Raw genomic sequence first — 12,012 nt, 5'->3', positions numbered from 1 at the left:
CCAGAATCATTCCCAGCATTTGCATTTTGTTCCCAACTTGCACCTCAGTAGTAGTTGTCCAAGATCATCTTCAAAAATGGACTTACCATGGGTCTCATCCGTCTCCGATGATAAGCAAATCATCCATTGTGTTGTCTCCAACAAGGTAGTCCACATCATTCATCCTAGTCCGAGTATGCCATTTCTTCGAGCTCTTTCAAATGATCAATTGAAAATTGCTTTAAGTTGGTATGAAGAGTTTCAATGATCTATAGATCAAAAGTAATTCTTTTTGCCACTTAAGGGAACAATCCAACAAGTCACTTTTCCCAAGGTGCATCATTACAGGACCATGGCAATTATTTCCTCGCCACCTTGACACCATCCACCATCTTTCTAAGCGTGGAATTGCTGCCCACAAATCAAACCCCGTCATTTGTTCTTCCATCCCTCTCGATGTGTTCTGTGTCTCAACTCAAGATGTTTCAACATCTCATTCCGCGAGTGGATCTTGTATAGCTCGATCTTCGAGAAGATCAATCTTAGTATAGTTTCTTTCTGTCATCATCGCATGGATGAAGATCTCAAAAGCGAGGATGTCAAGATCAACGTATGCAACGAATCAACAACCTTTTGAGGTGCAACCTGGATCGTGAAGATCGTGTTGGTCTTGTGCCCCCCTTCCTTCTTACCTCACGTCTTGAATCTCGGGCCGACATTCTTGTTTAGTGGGGGTGAGTTGTCACATCGCTAGCTTCTGGCATTGCACTAGGGTAACTTCATGTGTGCATCATCTTTAAACTTTGAAAGAGACTTGAAATGGGGATTGCCTAATCCCTAGCATTAAAGGAATTCACTAGGTTCAACTAAAATATTTCCAGTAAATCCAAATGGCTTTAGAAAATGTTCATCATTCTTGGAAAAAGCTGGAAACAGTAACCAGAGGTGATGCACATTTTTGCATGACATATTTGGGCTCTGGATTAAATCATATGTTATTTGAATTTGGGCATTTAAATGCTAGTAAATATTTTAAATGACCAAGTAATCCTAAACTGAAATGTTCCATGTTGGGTATATTCTATACAGTGGGCATCTTCAGTTTGGTGATTTTTTAAAGGGTCTAGGTATTTTTAGAAAAGCCACAAAGATTACAAAAAAATAGAAAAGAAAAATAAAGAGAGAGAGAGAGAGAGAAACTCACCTGGGCCTCACCTATGGTGGCCCAGCCCACCTGGCTTGTGCCAGTCGTCACCCACCTCTGCCAGTAGGCAGAGGCGTGTCGCCGGCGCGCGCACCCGCGGCCACCTCCTTCTTCCACCTCCCGCTGCCTCCCCGTCCCCATTCGAGCGCCACGAAGACGCCCAGCACCCCCCTGCACCTCTCCCCTCTCTCCTCCTCGTCTCCCTCACACTCTCCCGCGATGGCCGAGCGCCATCCTCGCCGCCGTTCGCCGTAGTCGTCACCAGAGCCACCCCCTCGCCCCTCTGACGTGCCCATGAGCTCCGCCTCCATTGTCTACGCCTCCTCGATGACTCACGCAACGCCGTACGCCTCCAAGCACCGACCCCGACGCCTTCTTCTTCCTCGGTCCGCCGAGATCGCTGGCGACCGTGTTCCCTCCTCGACGCGTCCCCGCGCCTGCCGACCCCTCCGTTAGCCTCTTTGTGAGCTTCCGCGTCGAACCCGTCTCCTCCCTCTCTCGATTATGCTGTCTAGCTCTGTTCCCCATCTCCGCTAAAGCTTGCTGCCGCCGCGAATGTCGCTGTCGCCGTTAAGGTTGGCCAACACCGCGTATGAGCACCCGGTCGAGTCCCTGCTGCCCCGTAGCTTCTGCCCGTGCACTTCGTTCGCTCTAAATCGAGCTGCAGCCCCGCACCCGCAACCAGCCGAGCTCCGGCCGCCGCCCAGCTCACTGCCATCGCTGCCACCGGCCACCCCAGCTCGCCCCGTGTACTCCAGAAGATGCGTCGCGCCTCTAGCTCACCGTAGCCGCAAACCATGCATGAAACAGTGCTCCGTACCGCCGTCCTAAGCAACTCCGGCGAGTTCCGGCCGTTGCTGTGGTCGCCGGCGTCGACCGCTGATGTGGCCGATTATATTAGTACTAATTATGTTATTAGTCTAACCCTATGACACTGAAAGCTGAGCCCCACCGTCTAATTAAACTTAGTTTACTTTCTGTTTAAGTTTAACTAACCACTGTGGGCCCACGCGTCAGCTTTGACCATGCTGACGAGGCAGTTGACTGGGCCCACACATCAGTGAACCTAACCAGCACTGGTTCACTGACTAGTGGACCCCACTAGTTAGGTTTGACCCGGTGCAGCCCTGTTGACCTGCTGAGGTCAGCATGACGTAATGCTGATGCAATAATGTAATTTCTGGATTTATTTTTATTCAGGAAATTCCAGAAAATTGCCTAAACTTCTAAAAATCATAGAAAATCAACCGTAACTCCAAATGAAATAAATTATATATGAAAAATTATCAGAAAAATTCAAGGAATCCATCTGTACCATTTTCGTGCATGTTTGAGAAAGTTAGCCTCACTGTTTAGGATGAAACATGATTAGGGCAAATTTCATAATAGGTTTGGAGTTGGAATTTGATATAGTTTTGAATTCCACTTCAATTTAAATGACTTTCTGTTGCATTAGCCCAAATCACAACATATTGCCATGTCATGATCATGCATCATATTGTTGCATTGCATTGATTGTATTCTTCCTTGTTTGCCGGTAATTGCCCCCTCTCAGTAGACGTTGTTTCCGACGACGTGATCGATGACACCGATGAAGAGCTATTCTATCTTCAGAAGTGCCAGGCAAGCAAAAACCCCTTGTTCATTCCGATACAATCCCACTCTCTCGCTCCTGCTCTCTTTTACTGCATTAGGACAACAACGATTCAACTGTTACATAACCCCTTTCCTCTGCATGACCTGTCATTGCCACAGTAAATAGATGAAACCCACTAGCATGAGTAGGAGTTGTTTGAGCCCTAATGTGCCTACTCATTCATGTTTGTTTGTCATGTCTGCTATTGCTTAGAGTTGAGTCAGGTATGATTCATCGGGGATGAATCGGAGGTGTGTGAACATGTCCTACTGTGTGTGAGCTAAGTGTGTGAACACGATTTGGTAAAGGTAGCGGGTAAGAGGCCATGTAGGAGTACATGGTGGGTTGTCTCATTGAAACCGTTCTTAGGAACTGAGTTCTATGTTTCTGATCCATGACCAGCTACTACCACGCATTGGGCCCGAAACCAATGGACCCTCTCGACTTATTAACTGCCATTGTCCTCTGTCCAGGAGTTGCAACTAGTTTCTGGTGTTTGTAGGATATGTGTTGGCGGCCGTGCGTAGCGCTGACCCTAGGGGTGGGCTATGATGCGGTAGATACACCATGGCACGGTGTACCGGGCGCCCGTTTGGTGTCTCGGGAATCCTGCACACATCGTTTGGGGCTGTGAGCGAAACTCCGGTCGGATCTCCTCGCGGATGGAACCCGAATAGGCGATAAACCTGGACTAGAGACTTGTGTGGTTAGTCAGGTCGTGGCCGACTCCCTCGCCAGGCTTCCGCTTGAAGGTTGCCGAGATACACGACGTGTACATGGTGGTAAGTGGCGAGAGCGTGTTTGAAGAAGTACACCCCTGCAGGGTTATAAATGATCTATTCGAATAGCCGTGTCCGCGGTAAAGGACTTCTGGGTTGCCTATAACAGTTCATAGACAAGTGAAAGTGGATACTCTAAAACACGCAAGATAAGTGTGAGTGCTATGGATGGCCTTCTCGTAGGGAGATGGGAGCGGATCCATAGTTGTGTATTGAATGGTGAATATGTGGACTCGTGTGCGCCACCTCAAAAGAGTTGCTTGCAATCGTAGTTCAGGTTAGCCACTGAGTCAAAGCTGGCTTGCTGCAGTTAAACTCCACCACCCCCCCATGTTGATACCGATGCATATGTAGCTAGTTCTGATGTAAGTCTTGCTGAGTACCTTTGTACTCACGTTTGCTTAATTTGTGCTTTGCAGAGAGATTTTAGTCTCGCTAGTAGTTCTGCGTGGACTTCGACGTTTAGGTTGATACCTCAGCTACGATCTTGTGCCCTCGGCAGGATCTGGTAGATAGTCAGGCTTCTCAGCCTTTTTCATTTATAGATGTATGTACTCAGACATGTTAAAGCTTCCGCATGTGCTTTGGTTTGTATGCTCTGAATGTTGGTGATGAGAACCATGTTTGTATTTCTGGCTCCTCAGAGCCTAATGAATAAATACTGAGTCGTAGAGTTATGTTGTGATGCCACGTTGTATTTACACATATCGAGCATATTGTGTGTATGATTGAAATGCTTGGTATGTGTGGGATCCGACAATCTAGTTGTTTATCTTTGGCAGCCTTTCTTATGGGGAAATGTAGTCTTGTGCTTCCATGAGCCATAGTAGTCCGCTACAGCCCGGTTCACTGGAGTCCTGCTAGCCCAGCACTACTGCTCAGGACACTTGACTGGCCGGCATGTGTTTCATTTCACTCCTGTGTCTGTCCCTTCGGGGAAATGTCACGCGGTGACCTCCGGAGTCCTACCTATCCTGCTACAGCCCGGGTTACCGGAGTCCTGTTAGCCCAGTGCTACACCCCGGATTCACACGCTGCTGACCGACATGTTCGAAGTTGATTCATGTATGCCTGTCCCCATGGGTTAGTGCCGCTTTGGGTTCACGACTAGCCATGTCGGCCCGGGTTCTCTGTCATATGGATGCTAGCAACACTATCATATACGTGAGCCAAAAGGGCGCAAACGGTCACGGGCCATGGTAAGGCGACACCCGTGGGAATACCGTGCGTGAGGCCGCAAAGTGATATGAGGTGTTACCAGCTAGATCGATGTGAGTTGGAATCGGGGTCCTGACAAATGAAGGGAGACTGTATTGTCCAAGAGAGTAGGCATCGAACCCGCATCTAGGTTGAAAAGGGGAAAATCAGTAGCTAAGGAACGAGTCTCGTGTCTCTTGGTTGAAGAAGGGTAGAAAGGCATGACAACGCAATAGAGAATGACCAGGTCGATCGGTTTGTTGTCCTCGCATAGGAAAAAGGTGGCTAAAGAGAACAAAAATGGGACCGTAATCCACATATGCTGCCTGGATATTTGTTGCTCTGGGCAACCATACCTCCCTCACCACTCTGCGTCCGTGGAGGTACATCGTACTGGTGCCTCCCATGCTCTTATTGCCACTTTTTTTGCTGTTAGTATAACGCTAGCAGTCAAGTCAAGCAATGCTACTGCTAAAGTGATGCCACATTAGCTAATGCCGCTCTCAGTCTAATGCCACCCATAAATTTAAGCAATGCCATTTAATGTCACTGGATTATTTCAGGGTTAGCTGTTGATTGTGGATGTATTAAAGATTTTTCAGCTATAAGGCATTCTAATGATGTTGCACAACCAGTATATCAACGATGAAACTTGTTACTCCCGTCAGATTTTTGCACTGTTAATGCTTATAGATTACATACCTCACTTTCATGACATAAGTTAATTTTTTTGTACAGTGTCACCAAAATGCCAAGGCGTTGATGTCATTTTATTTTGGTTAAACTGCACAGACAATTATGAAGACAAGAGGAAAGGTCAAGAGAGGGCACCTCCTCCTCCGGCTGTTCTCTTAAGGAGGTCTGTATGTTTGTCTCTAATGCCTGTCGACTACATACCTGACATCATGATGTAATGTTAAGTCATTTCCTTTTGTACAATGTCACTGAATTGGCAAGGCGGTGATGGCATTTTATTTTAGTAGAACTACACAAAATTTGCTTAAAAGAAGAGGAAAGGTCAGGAATGGATCACTTTTCCAGAAAAAACTATGTATGCCTTCCTCACATCAGCCGTTGTTGCTTTATTTATTCCTTCAAACAGGTGGTTAGAAACAGCCTTGCTACCTTTTCCCATTAAGAAATTGGAATGCTTATATTTGTGAGTCTATGCTTCAACTAGTGCCACTTCTAGAGTAATCACACTTTCAATATCTATGCAAACAGGGATGCTCGATTTTAGTGGAACTGCACAAAAAGTCCAACTGGTTCAACATTAGGAGCATGTTTTTTCCCAACCTTTATATCCAATTGGTGGCACTATGAGCTATTCATTACGAAGGTACATGGATTGCTACTATCTTGCTACTCTTTTTGTACTGTCATTAGATAGTAATACTAGTGGTTTGCATGTGAATTTATTGGCAGGGTGGACCTACATTGGAGGTGCAGGACATGATTCAATGATTGGATGCTCAATTTCGGTTGTATCGATTTCACCTCTTCCATCACTGTGAACATGGATATCCTTGGTCTGATGAAGAATAGGCGCTATATTTCTGCTCTGAACCAGCAAATCAATTCAGTATGAAATTGTCCAGGGCAAAACATAACTGTATCAGATTGTGTAGTGCAGAACATGACAAATGCTAAGCGGAAGAGACATGTTTAAACCAAAAATACAAGGTGTGGTATATGTTTACTAGCTGCTTGATATTTGTGCAGACAGAGATGTCTGCCTGAAGCTATTTGGCAAACCAACAAAGTGCCCACAATTTTGGTTGAACTGCACAAGAGAATAGTATAGTCACTGCATGCAGTGCCATTTGAAAATAGACACAGAAAGATTGGATAGTCACTTCATGTACTGCAGAAAAGTAGTACTGTACTATTTATTGGCCAACACTAGGTGCTTCATTGCTTTGGTCTGATTATACAATGGGCATCATTTTGCCTAGTTAAAGTTTGTTTTCCGAAAATAGTCTCGCTGTGTGATCGAGAGAAGACCAAATCATATTGCAGTGGATGTTCCTCCATCATGTCTGGTTCATTCTCATGGTTCCAGCTGTTGGTAAAACCACTTACGTTTGCAAGAGGAATTGTAGACTTCACAAACAAATTTGTATTTCAGTCTGTACTGAATGTTGGCCAAGAGAAGCATCCACGTTAGTAGGAAGAATAGATGTTTTTTCTAGATCTCTGCTTTTGGAGCTACATATTTGTATATGATCTGTGAGTCATTGAGATGCATTAACATGTTGATCTTATGTATGGGAATCGTACTAGTTAGTTTTAGTTGCGACGCAAGATCCGAAGTGGCTGATCTTTGCTTTTGGAGCTACATATTTGTATATGATCTGTGAATCATTTAGATGCATTAACAGTTACTTATTTCTGTTCGCTCAGTGTTTACAAGTTACTGATCGATCACTAGCTAGCCTACAAATGCACTCCTGGCAGTTTTATTTGCGACGCAAGATGCGAAGTGGCAGTTTTTTGAATAAAAATGCCTACCTATGAAGAAACTGACAAGCTACACTATCGATCCTACACTGATAAAAATGCCTACCTCTAAAGAAACTGACAAGCTACACTATTGATCCTACACGGATAAATAGCGGATCACGCAGATACTACCTCCTTTCCGGTTTGCAGGGCTCAATTCAAGAAACGACCTACTCGATCCTACACGAATAAATAGCGGATCATGCACGTACTAGTACCTCCTTTCCGGTTTGCAGGGCTTAATTCAAACCTCTCACCAACCAAGGTACTCCCTCCGTCCGGATTTATTAGTCCCGTGAGCAAAGCAACAAGACCAAGGCATGGCAATAATTAACGACATGCAGAAGTTTAAGCCTAATAAATTCCAGTGATTTAAGTGGCTGCATGCGTGCCCTCGGCATAAAGAAGTTTAAGCCTAATTAATTCCAGCGATTTAAGTGGCTGCATGCTCCTTTGCGTACTGCCTGCGAGCGATTCTGAGTGCCTGCATGCAGCCGGTCGTAATTAAGCCTAATTAATTCCAGCGATTCGAGTGCACTCGTTTGACCGCCATGCCGGCGTGCGACCCAGACGGGACGGGACGGCACAGTCATAATTTCAGTTTCTCTAGTTTTCCATGGCAAGCTGGCGCGCTAAGCCATTATGCATTGAATTCCGATGATCGTCGCGCTACCTTCCGCCTATAAGTACTGTTTCCCGGCCTTCTCAGGTGCCACCGTGACCCAACTCGCCATATCCTCATAAGGCCCCACCGGCCCGACGTCGCTCACCACGTCCACCATGCCCCCGCCCGTCCGCGGTAGGCGACGCCGAAGGCGGTCACCGCCGGAGGCTGTCACAGCCGGAACTAGTGTTCGGGTTTTCACCGGAAGGCAAACGGAGGGAGGACGCATTCTATCTGTCTTTAGATGGCAATGCGGAGATCGAGCAGTTGTTGGAGCGCGACCGCATGGCGGAGGAGCAGCGTCTCGCCGATTTGCGCCGCCAGCGGGACATGGAGCAGCAGCGCACCGACACTCTGAGTCGCGAGCAGAGCGCCCGCAACTGGGCCGACTACGTGGAGGCCGGCGCCCGACAAATAGCCCTGGAGGCTGTCGGGCATGCACGCGTTCGTGACGCCGATTTTTACTACCGGCTCGTCAAGTGGGTTTCCCGCTTGGAAGCCGAAGCTTCGGTGGACCACACCGGCATGGAAAGGGCCAACGCGTGCGAGCAACGCGCCCTATCGCACCTCTGTCAAGTCCGAGGCGAGGTGGAGGACGCCGGTGCCGGCGTTTAGCATGGACAGCAGATGGCGGCCGACATCGTCTAGTTAGCTAAGAGTACGTTAGTACTTGTACGCTACTAGAGTGTTAGTGGGAGTAGATAGTTCACTTGGCTATGATGGTTGTCAACGTGGAAGTTCAGTACTCTATATGTGGATCAGACCTGTTACTTTGCTCTGAATGTTGAATTTTCCGTTTGAACGTATGGAATGGGCTGTTATTTTTTTAAATGGGTTGTATTTGTCCTCCACGGTTTAGAGGCTGACTTGTGGGCCTAGCAAGTCGACACGTACACAATCAGGAGATGATTGTACGTGGAGAGGATGACAGCAGGGACCCGCCAAGGTCATGGCAGTACGCAAGCAAGTGCCTCCTTATTTCAAGCTAATAAAAAATGGCTCCTCCTAGTGTATTTCTGACATCTGGGTCCCATGCCATTGTCCACGTAGTCAATAAACGAGAGAATTGCACAATGAGCGGCTGACACCAGGGACCCAGCAGCTCACCCAGTTATTTTTGTTTTGGGTTAATTTGATAAATGCCACTCCAAATCTGGTGTATCCGAGAAATGCCACTGCAAGTTCCAAACTTTGAAAAATGCCATTTCATGCCATTTCTAGTGGCATTTTTCGAAGTCTGGAGTGGCGTTTTTCAAAGTTTGCAAACTGCAGTGGCGTTTTTCAAAGTTTACAAAAATTGTAGTGGCATTTTTCAAAGTTTGGAAATTGCAGTGGCATTTTTATGAATCACCATAATTGGAGTGGCATTTATCTAATTTGTTTTGGAGATGGAAGCAGGGTGTCAACTGGGCTGTGCGGCACACTCTGGCCTGTCTAGACAGCCTTTTCTTTTATATTTACCACAGACCAGCCAAGTAGTTTTTTTTCTTTCTGAAAATGGCTAGCCCATTTTTTTTGTGATTTGTAAAGTAAGTCGCTTTATCAGGCCTGTTGGGCTGCAAATCTTTCAAGACGAGGAGAGTGGCCTATCAGTAACGAGAAATGGGCTGTACATTTTTAAAACACATCAAACCGGCAATTATTTTCAAATATCTTTTTTTCATTTTGACATTTTAAATTGCATTGATTTTTATGCATGGACAATTTATTGGATTTTATATTGATGTACATTTATTTTTAAAATCAGTCTGAATGTGACTCGAAATTTCGGGATTAAAAATAGTTCAGACCGCACCGACATATGCAAAATTTCGTATAATTTTTTAACCGTGGCCACAATATGGGTTGTAATGCTAACATAAAGAATATGGGCTCCAAAAAAACCCGTAAGAATTAGCAAATGGGCTGTAAATTATTTGAAATAATGGCAGATGGGTTGTATGCTGTTTTCCACATATTTGAGGCTTTCCACAGATGGCCTGTATACTGTTGGATGTCCATCCAACGGCCGTCGTGCTTCTTCAATCTCTGCTCTTCCTGCTCCAGCCGCTCAAACAAGCACTGGCGGGACTGCCTGCTCCCTCCACCCCGTGGCCGGCTGTGCTGCCGCGCAAGCCTCACCACCCCACCGTACTCCCATTGCTGGCCTAGCCATCCCTCTACTCACCCACACCTGTTGTTATTCTCCGGAGATGGCAGACGAACTAGTAAACCCTCGTACAGTCGTACTCCCCTCCGCGTGGGAAACAAAAACAACGGCCGAGTCTTCCCTGCCTCCGTGTCGTTCCATTCCTAGGCCTCGCCGTCGTCCACCGCCCTAGTGCTCTCGGTGTGGCGTGGTCAGCATGGTCAATGACCGACATGCATCTGAAGCGGACTGTACGTGGAGAGGCTGACAGCAGGGTCCACGGCCGCACGCAAGGAAATGCATCCTTATTACGCACAAAATAATGATTTCCTCCACCTGACATCTGGGACCCACCGAAACGGCCTCTGTATTTTGCGGAAAAAATGTTACCGCCGCTGATAGCTCAGACCCACCAGCTATATCTTCGCACGCAAGGAAGTGCCTCCTTATTACGCACAAAAAAATGAATACTCCCCCTGCTAGCTGGGACCCAGTATAGTGGGCCTACTAAATTGACGGGGACGAAGGGCTTTGTCAACTTAGTCAATATGCACGATTCTAGCTCGACTGACCGTACGATGTCCATCCAACGGCCGTAGTGCTTCTTCAACCTTTGATCTTCTTGCTCCAGCCGCCCAAACCAGCACCGGTCGTGCCGCCTGCTCCTGCCTCCCGTGGCCGGCTGTACTGCCGCAGAGGCCTCACCGCCCCCATACTACTCCCACCGCTGGCCAGGCCATCCCTCCACTCCACTCACCCACACCCCCTGTTATTCTGCGGCGATGGCAGCGTAACCGAACCAGTGAACCCTCGTACTCCTATCCGCGTGGGCATCCGCTGTCGTGTCTTCCCCGGCTCCGTGTCGTCCCCTTCCTAGGCCTCGCCGTCGTCCACCGCTGTGGTGCTGTCGGCACGACATGGTCAATGTGGTCAACGACCGAATTCCATCGGAAGAATAATGTACGTGAAGAGGCTGACAGCTGGGTCCATGGCAGCCGCAAGGAAGTGCCTCCTTATTACGCGGAAAATAATTATTCCTCCACCTGACAGCAGGGACCCACCGGACGGGCCCACAGTATTTTGCGAAAAAAATTGTTTCCCCCTGACTGCTGGGACCCACCGGACGGGCCACCGTATTTCGTGAAAAAAATGTTCCCCCCGCTGTCAGCTCGGACCCACCGGAAGTGCCTCCTTATTACGCACAAAAAAAATGAATACTCCCCCGGCTAGCTGGGACCCACCTTGGTGGGAGGCTCACTTGTGGGCCTACTAAGTTGACGGGGACGAAGGGCTTTGTCAACTTAGTCAATATGAACGATTCTAGCTCCAATGACCGTATGATGTCCATCCAACAACCGTAGTGCTTCTTCAACCTCTGGTCTTCTTGCTCCAGCCGCCCAAAGCAGCGCCGGTCGTGCCGCATGCTCCTGCCTCCCGTGGCCGGCTGTGCTGCCGCAGAGGCCTCACCGCCCCCATACTACTCCCACCGCTGGCCAGGCCATCCCTCCACTCCACTCACCCACACCCCCTGTTATTCTGCGGCGATGGCAGCGCAGCCGAACCAGTGAACCCTCGTACTCCTCTCCGCGTGGGCATCCACTGCCGTGTCTTCCCCGGCTCCGTGTCGTCCCCTTCCTAGGCCTCGCTGTCGTCCACCGCCGTGGTGCTGTCGGCACGACATGGTCAATGTGGTCAATGACCGAATTCCATCGGAAGAATAATGTACGTGAAGAGGCTGACAGTTGGGTCCACGGCAGCCGCAAGGAAGTGCGTCCTTATTACGCGGAAAATAATTATTCCTCCACCTGATAGCAGGGACCCACCGGACGGGCCCACAGTATTTTGCGAAAAAAATCATTTCCCCCTGACTGCTGGGACCCACCGGATAGGCCACCGTATTTCGCGAAAAAAACGTTCCCCCCG

The sequence above is a fragment of the Triticum dicoccoides genome, chromosome 5A (genome assembly GCF_002162155.2).
Source record: "Triticum dicoccoides isolate Atlit2015 ecotype Zavitan chromosome 5A, WEW_v2.0, whole genome shotgun sequence".
NCBI classification, from domain to species: domain Eukaryota; kingdom Viridiplantae; phylum Streptophyta; class Magnoliopsida; order Poales; family Poaceae; genus Triticum; species Triticum dicoccoides.
Note: the sequence above shows the minus strand (reverse complement) of the source record.